Raw genomic sequence first — 12,279 nt, 5'->3', positions numbered from 1 at the left:
ATTTGCCAGCATACCTAGAGAATGTTCCCCTTGCAGTTAGACTAAATTTATGGTATCAACAAGATGGTGCTCCTGCTCATTATGCTCGTATTGTACGGATGTTTTTGAATCAAAGGTTCCCAAATCGGTGGATAGGGCGGGGTGGACCAGTTCTGTAGCCTCCGAGATCACCGGATTTGAACCCCCTTGATTTCTTTTTATGGGGATACGTTAAAGATGCAGTGTATAGTAAAGCTTCAACGACAAGATTGAATATGATGGAAAGAATAAGAAGAGCTTGTGAAGCTATAACTCCTTTAATGCTAGAAAATGTACAACGTAACTTTCGCTGTCGATTACTGTTATCCTTAGAAAATAATGGTGCACACTTTGAGCATCTCCTCCATGCGGAGAGAGCTGATAACAATCTGATGCAGCTGATGCAATCTTGCCTTAACTGGTTGGGTCACCACACGACCTTGCCTTCACTGGCTGGGTCACTACTTGACCTTGCCTTAACTGGTTGGGTCACCACACGACCTTGCCTTCACTGGCTGGATCACCACACGACCTTGCCTTCACTGGCTGGGTTACCACACGTTCAAGCACCCCGAATTGTGAGAGGCGAGGGGACTCATGTTAATCAAGCACCCCGAAGGGAACAGAAAACTGCTACGTCCACGACGTTGTTCCTGGGTTACGCTAAAAGCAGTTTCTTGAGAAGTAATTAATGAGTATTAAAAAATAATGAGAAGTTTGTTTTAAGACTAATTTCGAGTATTAACAATGAAAACGTGGTATTTTTATTGTTAATTTATTGCAGAATCGTAAGCATGGGTTCTCAGTAAGAGAAATCGAAGAAATTGAATTTCGTCGATTACAGCGCCATCTATCATGAATCGAGAAAAATGTTTCAGACAAATTGTATGTGTTTTTAGCCAAAGATTCCGAATATGCAATAAAAAATAGGGGTTCCCATTTAAGATTTCAAACTTGCCCCCCCTCACCGCCCAGGGGGAGGGGTGGGGGGCTCATTTTAACGTCATTGTACGTCCCCCTCGAAATGACAAAATTTTGATTCTAAACATTTTTTCGTAGTGTGCTTATTTTTCGAGTTATTTGGCTGCCTAAGTTAAAATGGGTCACCCTGTATAACGAAATGCGAACTCTGTCAGAAAAATAAACTGTCAAGAAAAAACAAAGCGCCATTAATATTAACAGATACCGCCGACAAACCATTTGAGAAATGCGCATTAGATATAATAGGACCATTAACAATTACAAATAAGGGAAACAAATATATATTAACCTTCCAAGACAATCTGACGAAATTTAGCAAGGCGATACCGATAGCGAACCAAGAAGCCGCGACAATCGCGAGGGAATTCACAACTAAAATCATATTCGAGCACGGTATACCAGAAAAAATTCTAACCGACCAAGGAACAAATTTCCTAAGCGAGATATTCAAGAATACTTGCAAACTATTGAAAATCGAGAAAATACAGACGACAGCGTATCATCCGGAAAACAACGGAGCACTGGAACGATCACACCGGACACTAGCTGAATACCTACGACATTATATAAATGCAGATCAGACCGACTGGGACGAGTGGATTCCATACGCAATGTTTACATATAATACAACCCCACACACAGCAACAGGATTCACCCCATTCGAACTGATTTACGGGCATACTGCGATTCTACCGACAACGCTATCACAACCTCCAAGACCCACATATACGTACGAAGACTACGCGAACGAACTCAAAGAAAAATTGCGCGCGACGCAACAAGTTGCGAAAGAGCATATACGCAACGAAAAGATGAAGGCTAAAGGAAACTACGACAGGAAGACACGTGAAACGAAATTCGAAGTAGGAGAAAAAGTCCTATTACACGACGAAACAGTTCGCCGAGGACGATCGAAAAAACTAGACTCTCTATGGATAGGGCCTTACGTAATCACCGGGAAAAATTCCGACGTGAACTACACGATAAAAATGGGAAGAAGAACAACACGCGTACACGTGAACCGATTAAAAGCCTTTATCGAACATTAAAACACACAAAAAGGAAAACGTTAACAAACCTAAGAATTAGATAAAAGACAGCGAGAGCATAAAACTCTTTAGGAAAACGCAACGACGTAATATGATACCCATGTATTGCAGGAGTCTCACTGCCCTGAGCGGAGGCAGGACAGAAGAACCTGACACCTATAAGACCTGGCAAATAAAAAAATTCCGGCACGAACCAGGCATATATTTCGAAAAAATAGGAAAAATTAATCAAGTCGAGTCCACATGGAAAATGGTGATCAGAACAGACATCACAACAATGGACCACCGACAAGAACAAGTAACAGGATATATGGCACAAACAAGAGCATTATGCTACGACAAGCCATTAGAACAAAAAATGAAAGAAACATGCAGCATATTACTACAAGTAACAGAGAAGGAATATAAAAAAGCAGAAACCTTATTGACACGATTAAGGAAAACTTACCAATTAACGAAGAAAACACGAAGAGGACTAATAAACGGTCTCGGAACAATAGCAAAAACGCTATTCGGCACAATGGACGCCGACGATGAAAAGATCATCACTGAACAATTAAAATTAATAAAGGGAAAACAACAAACGCTGCAGCACGCATTAAAAAATCAAGTAAGAGTATTAAACACAACTATCGCACATGTGGACGAATCAGAAAAAATTATACAAGAAAACGAAGAAAGATTTCTAAATATAACGGAAAAAATGCGACAAAGTTGGCTACGAACGACAGCAAGTTTTGGAGATAGAGAAGAGATGGACGAACACTTCATCGTATTAAATGCAATCATTAGAGATCTAATAATCGATACTACAGACATTATTGACCACCTAACCAGCACAAAAAGTGGAATAATAAACATAAGATTAATACCGATCGAAACAATTATTGATAACCTTAAGGAAATCGCGACACAAGTACCACAAGGAACGCACTTCCCCTTTCAAATAACACAGGAAAATTGGAGAACAATCGAAAAATTTATAGCGATTAGCGCATACTACGATAACGAAGGCATAATTACGGTAATAAAACTCCCACTAATTATGTACCCCACATATGATATAATAAAGGCAACACCCCTACCCACCCACAAACAAAACAACACCTTTATATGCATAGAGGTAAACCAACCCATAATAGCGGTAGACATGGACAGCCGAACATATTTTACAACCACGGAAAACGAATTAGAAAAATGTATGCGAAATAACAACGAATATGTATGCGAACAAAACTATCCGATACATCATGTAGATGACCAAGCGTTGTGTGAAATACAGACATATGTACAACTAGAAAAACACACAGACAACTGTAACATAAAATACGTACACACGAACACAACGATATGGACAACGTTAAGTAACGCGAACACATGGATATATTCCACGCGAGCGAAACAGCTGGTAGAGATAACGTGCGAGAACGAGACGACACGGAAAGTCGAGATCGATAGAACGGGACAGTTAACGATTAGAGGGAAATGTAAAATCGTAACACCCGACGTAATAATAAGAACGAAAAAATCTACACTAGTAACGTACTTCAAAACACACATACCAGATTATAATTTAACACTAACGCCCAAAAAACAAACAGACAGACTACTAAATAGAATCGAGACAATTAAGTTACGAAAAATAATAAAAAACCCATCAGAATTAATGGAACTCAGCAAAACACTGACCGACATAGACGAACAAATAAACGAAGACAACATAGAGATTCGAGAACATATACTATACCCGGCGATCTCAAGTATCACAGGGACGGTAATAATAGTCAGCCTTATAGCGATAACTTATGCGATAAAAAAGAACCAAGCGAAAAAGAAAGCACCAGTCAACGCAATATTAAACCCAACAAGCATACCGCGAATATCAAGAGAACATATCTATGACAGACCCTACCAACCAGACTCACCGACAAACAACACAGCAATATTATACTAAACAAAATAGATATAATTGAAAACAGGTAAAGAAAATTTACCGCCAGTAAATTTTCTTTCCCCAAGGAGGGAAGGATGTCGTAACCCGACGAAATAATAATTTAATTAAACTAAAAGAAAGAGATTAGGAAATAAGATATTAAGATATTAAGAAATAAAAATAAAACGTGACGAAAAGAAAAGCAAGTCAGGGCCAAAGCTGAATAAGCATAACAAAACGGAGCACGAACCGCGCTCCGGCCCAGGGACACCTCATCCTTCCTGTACCCAACGATATATAAACCGATCACCTCGACGGGGTGGCAGAGAAAGAAATCTGAAGTCATCCACAATATAAGCCGCCGCGTTGATTAAAGTAGGCTCGTTACGTTTAACCCTAACGTATAAGACAAACACAAGAGTAGTGTAAGGCCAGTGTAAGAAGAACGACCGAAATATATTCCTTTACTATCAAGTACGGAGTGTTTACATTTGTTGCCTGGGTCCTAATCCTTTGGGCGAATAACCCTGAAGTCCCGCCCCCACGGCGCGGGCACAACAATATTAAATATTAAACATTAATATTAATAAAATTTATTAATATTTCTAGGCAAATAAGATGCATCATATGTAAATGTATCATATGTAAATGTCTCATGTATATCAGAGAAATATTAATCAAGAAATTAACATTTTGTTAATATATATTAATATTTAATATATTAAATATTAATATTAACAAAATTTTTTCTAATAATATTTCTGGGGAAGTGAAATATAATAATTATTTTAATAATTATTTATATTAATGGATGTATTTTCAACGATTTTAATCTTGATGATTATTGTACAGTTGAAAGTATTGATTAAATAATGTTGCTTTATATAGCTTATGTTTCAATCGCGATTTCTATAAATTTTAAGATATTTATATAAATATGAAAAATATATGTTGAAGAGAAAGGACGCGCGCTCACAATCAATATCCTTACTTCTACAACATATATCAAAGTCAAAGTTCATCGGAAATATACATACATACATACATAAATATATATATATGGGACGTTTCACGTCAACCGGATCACTTGTCTGCCCAAAATTTGAAGCGACCTACAAAGACGTTCGATAGCTCAAAAAATTAGTCTTTACTAGTACTTTCGAAAGTCATGTGCCCCGTTTTGAAATTCAAAATGGCGGATCCAATATGGCGACTGAAAATGTGAAAATTAGTAAAAAGCTAATCTTAACTTGGGAGTTACATTACTGAAATTCAAGACGGCGTATCCAATATGGTTGCAGAAACCGTAAACAGACTACTTAATTTAAAAATCAAATTGTTACTGTGGTTACTACTCTAACGTTTTTTTTCAGAGAAGTTAGTGAGCAATCCCATCAGTAACTCATTGTGAGTTACCATCGCATATATATATTTATTAATGTAAATAATTATCAAAAATTTCTTTATTTATTTTTGCATTTAAACAAATAAAATTATTTTATATAAAACTTTTATATAAAACTTTTTATATAAAACTATTTCCTTTTTTTCAAAGATTTTTTTTCATGTCCCTTCATATATCTTATATGTTTTATATATTTTTTAATCTTAAAAACGAAGCTTATGTAAATCGTTCGTGAAGCTATAGTAAAGCGCTTATCTATCTATATAAATCCGCTTTCATTTCATTTTTATACATGATTCAAGTAAAATCGCGCTAATCAGAAGGCTGACGATATCACGATATCCAGTTTAGCAATTGCTTTACACAGGGCAAATATTTTTCGCTCATTATTTTTCCCGTAAAGTGTGATTCTGTGCATCTCGAAGAATGATGAAGCGAGACAAACAAGAAGTACGATGAAATGAAGGGAGAAAGATGGAGAGCACTTGGCTGCTATGTTTTGCGACTGCGTCGAACGGATGTGGATCCAAGGCTACCAGATTGCATACGCTGCGTCCAGCGGCGGCACGATTTGTATCCCCACCATTTTCGGACACAAAGGCATAAGCGCTCGTTGAGCGCTAGATGCCTTTGTGTCCGAAAGTGGTGGGGATACAAGTCGTGCCGCCGCTGGGCGCAGCGTATGCAATCTGGTAGCCTTGTGTGGATCCTCCGTGAATCCGAGATTCCCTTCAGTTTATGCTGCGCACCCGATCTGCCGAATTGGTACCCCGTTGCTATATATCACAAAGATCCGTAATATATAAAGACAATCCGTAATATACCTCCCTTTGTGGTGCGAAATTTAATACTAGTGTGTATTATTAATATTTATCGATAATTTTGATTGAGATACGTTCTTTTCAAACAAATATAAAATTTCTGATTTTAGAATTGAAATTAACATATCGGTCGAAACATACAAAACTCCCGGAAAAATCTATTGCTAAGGTAATAATTAGATATTATAATATGAAATGGTATTTTATCAAAATTTATGGTAATTATGTTAAGCATTCTTCTTATTCTTTATATAATTAAATAATGGTTTTTATACGTATTTCTGAACTTATTTTCATTTATTTTAATTATATTTACAATTGTGAAATCTCGATAACAAATAAGAAGACAAATAAGTGAGATAAGTGAAAGTAAAAAATAGTAAAATAAATATATATTAAAATGTAGCTACGTAAATTATGTTCTGGTAATAACCGTCAAAACTTAATTTAGTTTCATCTCAAGAAAACACGCCAGTTTTGTAAAACAGAAGATTGAGAAAAGAAAGCGCTTATCAGAGGTAAGCGCTTTAGAAAATTACTTTTTCTTAAAAGTCTCAAATAAGACTGAAACATGAATTGGAGTTTAAGAGAAACGAAAGTTCTTACACGTAAAATTCTAATTTTATCTAAGTTTTAAATATATGTATATTTAGATTTAATTTATTTTTATATGAGATATATAAAAAACATTCAACGATTGTAAAATTTCCCTTTCCCTGTCTCTTTTTTCACATTACAAATTGTATATTCGATAATAATCGATAATTATCTTCTTCTCATAAGTAAAATGATAAGTAAAATGAATTATATGACTTTTATTAAATATTTATTATAGAAATATTTGATATTAGACTATTTATATATATATATATATATATATATATATATATATATATTGTTGCGTCCCTGATTTATCGATCCCTGAGCGCCTACTTTCCCGTGATCTCCCGTGTATCATCGCTAAGAGGGCTGTTTATTGACAACCGGCGTGCTGTTGTTTTCCGGCACCATTTTGGAGTCCGACGCCAGCTGTCGAGCTGTGCGGACGCGCTTCGATCCGCGGCTTGTTTATTAATGTTACATTCTGTGTTCTCCGAGTTCTGTGTTGAGTTCATTAAAGTTCTTGAGTTCTTAACAACCGAGTTCTTACTTACGAGTACGCGGGTGCCGCGTAATTAACGTGTGCCGATCCTTGTGTCGCGCGCGATCGATAAATATCGTTCCGCGGACGCAACATTTTGGGGGCTCGTCCGGGATAGACGGATACGCAGTGTTTTTCTTCGTGCGATGGCAACGCTAGCCGCAAAGAGGAGGAGGCGCGAGCAATCCGAGCCGCCGTCGGAACCGAGAGCGACGGAATCGAGAGCGTCGAAGTCGACGGCGCCGGAGACGGCGAGGGCGATGGAGTCGGCCGCTTCTGCGAGGAAGCCGGTCTCCACAGTCACAGCTAAGTCGCTCCAATATTATAAATAATAATTTTGTGAGAGCGGCTAAACGCGGTCAGATCGGCACGCGTGGTTTGTTTATGTTGAAAAAAACGTTATGTTAAAAATGTTTCCTTTTTAAAAAAATTTTCTTTTAAAAAAAGAATGAACCGGTGTGTAAAATTGAGGCGGGCTCGGATGTATCTTGGATAGGGGATTAATTCTTTCATTAGAATGCCTGGATGGCAATATTCGTCATTTCCGGTGCTTGTTTTAATAATGGTTGTTTGGGTTCTTATTATCTTTGGATGAATTGTAATTGGTAGAGTAATCCTCGAAGTGTTGTGGGAGGGACTCACAAATTTATTTTGATTAGGGTATGGTTCTACATCCGAGGCCCGAAAAGAAAGTTTTGGATGAAAGAAAATGGTGCTTGTTACTCGTTTAATTGTTTTTGTTGTTTAAGGAAAAGAAATTTTGGTAATAATTCCGAATTTGGCAACGGGGGAAAAGAGCCGTCGATCTACTGAGCATCGATCAACTCGATTAGCTGAACAACGAGCTGAACCATCTTGGGAGAGAAATCGTCGAAGACTGCCTCGCCCACGGTTTTTGAGCCGTGGTTATCCTGTGGGCCGGAGGGCAAATGCCGAGGCAGGGACTTGAGGAGTCCTTTTAGGACGATGGGTCCACGGTGGATACCCCCCCTCTTGTCCGAAGATTTCCGAGTTGGCAGAAAGACTGGGTCGAAAACAAGAGGGACCTGAAGGTCGATTGGGTTCGAGATGGCGAATCGCTCGGTAACCTGCGGCGGGAGCCCAGGATAGAGCAGGATGGTTCGTCGAAGCCCTGGAGTCGACGATTTAAGAGGCTGACGGTCGGCTGGGACCATGAAGACGAAATCGCAAAAACTTGTGCGGATGTGCGAGTGGATAGCGAATTGTTCGGTAACCTGCGGCAGGAGCCCAGGGTAGAACAAGGAAATTCGCTGGTATCCTAAAATCGACATCGGAGCGTGAAGTTCTAGTCAGCGTTGGATCGCCCTCTGTTTCTGATTGTCGGGACGACAATCTTGGAAGACGGGGGGCAGTGTTGCGTCCCTGATTTATCGATCCCTGAGCGCCTACTTTCCCGTGATCTCCCGTGTATCATCGCTAAGAGGGCTGTTTATTGACAACCGGCGTGCTGTTGTTTTCCGGCACCATTTTGGAGTCCGGAGCCAGCTGTCGAGCTGTGCGGACGCGCTTCGATTCGCGGCTTGTTTATTAACATTACATTCTGTGTTCTCCGAGTTCTGTGTTGAGTTCATTAAAGTTCTTGAGTTCTTAACAACTGAGTTCTTACTTATGAGTGCGCGGGTGCCGCGTAATTAGCGTGTGCCGATCCTTGTGTCGCGCGCGATCGATAAATATCGTTCCGCGGACGCAACATTTTGGGGGCTCGTCCGGGATAGACGGACACGCAGTGTTTTTCTTCGTGCGATGGCAACGCTAGCCGCAAAGAGGAGGAGGCGCGAGCAATCCGAGCTGCCGTCGGAACCGAGAGCGACGGAATAGCGTTGCCATCGCACGAAGAAAAACACTGCGTGTCCGTCTATCCCGGACGAGCCCCCAAAATGTTGCGTCCGCGGAACGATATTTATCGATCGCGCGCGACACAAGGATCGGCACACGCTAATTACGCGGCACCCGCATACTCGTAAGTAAGAACTCGGTTGTTAAGAACTCAAGAACTTTAATGAACTCAACACAGAACTCGAAGAACACAGAATGTAACGTTAATAAACGAGCCGCGGATCGAAGCGCGTCCGCACAGCTCGACAGCTGGCTCCGGACTCCAAAATGGTGCCGGAAAACAACAGCACGCCGGTTGTCAATAAACAGCCCTCTTAGCGATGATACACGGGAGATCACGGGAAAGTAGGCGCTCAGGGATCGATAAATCAGGGACGCAACACTGCCCCCCATCTTCCAAGATTGTCGTCCCGACAATCAGAAACAGAGGGCGATCCAACGCTGACTAGAACTTCACGCTCCGATGTCGATTTTAGGATATCAGCGAATTTCCTTGTTCTACCCTGGGCTCCTGCCGCAGGTTACCGAACAATTCGCTATCCACTCGCACATCCGCACAAGTTTTTGCCGACCCAGGGCACCGACGAATCCTCCTGCTCTACCCTGGACTGCTGCCACAGGTTACCGAGCGATTCGCCATCTCGAACCCAATCGACCTTCAGGTCCCTCTTGTTTTCGACCCAGTCTTCCTGCCAACTCGGAAATCTTCGGACAAGAGGGGGGGTATCCACCGTGGACCTATCGTCCTAAAAGGACTCCTCAAGTCCCTGCCTCGGCTTTTGCCCTCCGGCCCACGGGAAAACCACGGCTCATAAACCGTGGGCGAGGCAGTCTTCAATTGAAGATTTCTACTTCTGAAGTTTCGGCCAGATCACTCCGACGCGTCTCCAAAATTTTCTTCCCTTTAAATAAAAAACAGTAAAACGAGTAACTAGTAACACTAATTTTCATTAAGTTTCCCTTTTTATCTCTTTCGAGCCTCGGATGTAAAACCATTCCCTAATCAAAATAATTTGGGAGTCCCTCCCAAAATTCTTCGAGGAATGCTCAACCATTACAATACTCCAAATCCGAAAATACGAATTCTCCCTTCAAAGAAATAATAAGAATCAAAACAACCATTATTTAAGCAAACATGGGAAAGCACAACTAATATCATCCCAGAATTCTTAAGAAGAATTACCTCTATGCGAGATACATCCGAGCCCGTCTTAATTTTACACACACCAGTTTTTTTAAAAATAAATTCTTTTAACATTTTAACATTCTTTTACAAACTTCGCGTGCGGATCTGACTGCGTGCGATCTAACCGCATTTTTAACATTGGAGCGACTTAGCTGCTAATCCGAGATTCTTTCGCTTTTTCCTGCAGTTGTCCGCTGCGCAATCCTTGAATCGAGCATCGCCGTCTGAAACGTGATCGACTCCAACGTCGGTTCCGAAGCCGCAGCCGGAAGCGGAGTCGCCGATCGGATCCTTTTCCGAGTTGAGACGCCCGTCGCCAAATCCCGTTGGTCGTTGTTTGTCGACATCTTTTCTCTACTCGCAAAAATTCACGTCCAAGCACTGAATCACAGTCCGGTTGATCCCGGACGAGCCCCCAAAATGTTGCGTCCGCGGAACGATATTAATCGAACGCGCGCGATACAAACGATCGGCACACGCTAATCTCGCGGCACTCGTAAATAAGAACTCGGTTGTTAAGAACTCAAGAACTTTAATGAACTCAACACAGAACTCGGAGAACACAGAATGTAACGTTAATAAACAAGCCGCGGATCGAAGCGCGTCCGCACAGCTCGACAGCTGGCTCCGGACTTCAAAATGGTGCCGGAAAACAACAGCACGCCGGTTGTCAATAAACAGCTCTCTTAGCGATGATACACGGGAGATCACGGGAAAGTAGGCGCTCAGGGATCGATAAATCAGGGACGCAACAATATATATATATATATATATATATATATATATATATATATATATACAGGGTGAGCCATTTTAATTAACGCACGCAATTATTTCGGAAACAAAGCATTTTAGAGAAAAATATTTCAAAGAAAAGTTTTATGGTTTCGAGGGGGCCATAAGATGGTATCATTGGTTTGACCTTGAAGAGTTATTTCAAGGTCACATGAAGGTCACCTTCAATTTCTTAAATGGAACCTACTATTTGTCATTACATATTCTTGTAGCTTATCTCGAGAGCTTTCCAAAACACTATAATTAAGTACCTTTTCGTTAAGTACTTTTTGAGTTATGAGGCTTGAAATAATTTCTTAATTTTACATAAACCGTAAAATATCTTGTAAAATATTCATTTTTCGATTATCTTACCTTAATACTTTTACGTACAGAATAATGAGAGGAATTAACTGGTGTAAAGAAAACACATAGTTGTTTTGAAGAAAAAATATATAATTTGCAATTAACAATTCCATATTTTTTCTTAAAAACAACTATGTGTTTTCTTTACACCAATTGATTCCTCTCATTATTTTGTACATAAAAGTATTAAGATAAGATAATCGAAAAATGAATATTTTACAAGATATTTTACGGTTTATGTAAAATTAAGAAATTATTTCAAGCCTCATAACTCAAAAAGTACTTAACGAAAAGGTACTTAATTATAGTGTTTTGGAAAGCTTTCGAGATAAGCTACAAGAATATGCAATGACAAATAGTAGGTTCCATTTAAGAAATTAAAGGTGACCTTCATGTGACCTTCAAATAACTCTTCAAGATCAAACCAATGATACCATCTTATGGCCCCCTCGAAACCATAAAACTTTTGTCTGAAACATTTTCCTCTAAAATGCTTTGTTTCCGAAATAATTGCGTGCGTTAATTAAAATGGCTCACCCTGTATATATATATATTAATTTCGTTATTACAGTTATTAAATTAGTTATATTCCATTACATTCATTAATTTCGTTATTACAGTTATTAAATTAGTTATATTCCATAACAACTATCAATGGCAATTTTGTAATTAAAATATTTATTTGCAAGAATAAAGTAATTTGCATAAAAAATGGAATATCTTTATAGAATTATAAAATCATAACATA

General features: G+C 39.3%; 1 protein-coding gene across 1 annotated transcript in view; it reads left to right on the top strand.

Moving 5' to 3' along the window:
• Nucleotides 1-6,137: 6,137 nt before the first annotated feature.
• LOC145959281 (neuropeptide CCHamide-2 receptor-like) overlaps nucleotides 6,138-12,279 on the top strand; it is a 31,587-nt gene continuing 25,445 nt past the window's right edge. The window contains exons 1-3 of the mRNA XM_083077962.1: nucleotides 6,138-6,239; nucleotides 6,318-6,376; nucleotides 6,659-6,725. The gene's annotated coding sequence lies outside the window, so the exon portion shown is untranslated. The remainder of the gene's footprint in view (nucleotides 6,240-6,317; nucleotides 6,377-6,658; nucleotides 6,726-12,279) is intronic.

Source organism: Camponotus vicinus, unplaced genomic scaffold (genome assembly GCF_025532165.1).
Source record: "Camponotus vicinus isolate PSW18456_S1 unplaced genomic scaffold, iyCamVici1.0 SCAF_1, whole genome shotgun sequence".
NCBI lineage: Eukaryota > Metazoa > Arthropoda > Insecta > Hymenoptera > Formicidae > Camponotus > Camponotus vicinus.
This window is presented reverse-complemented; position numbering and strand designations above follow the sequence as displayed.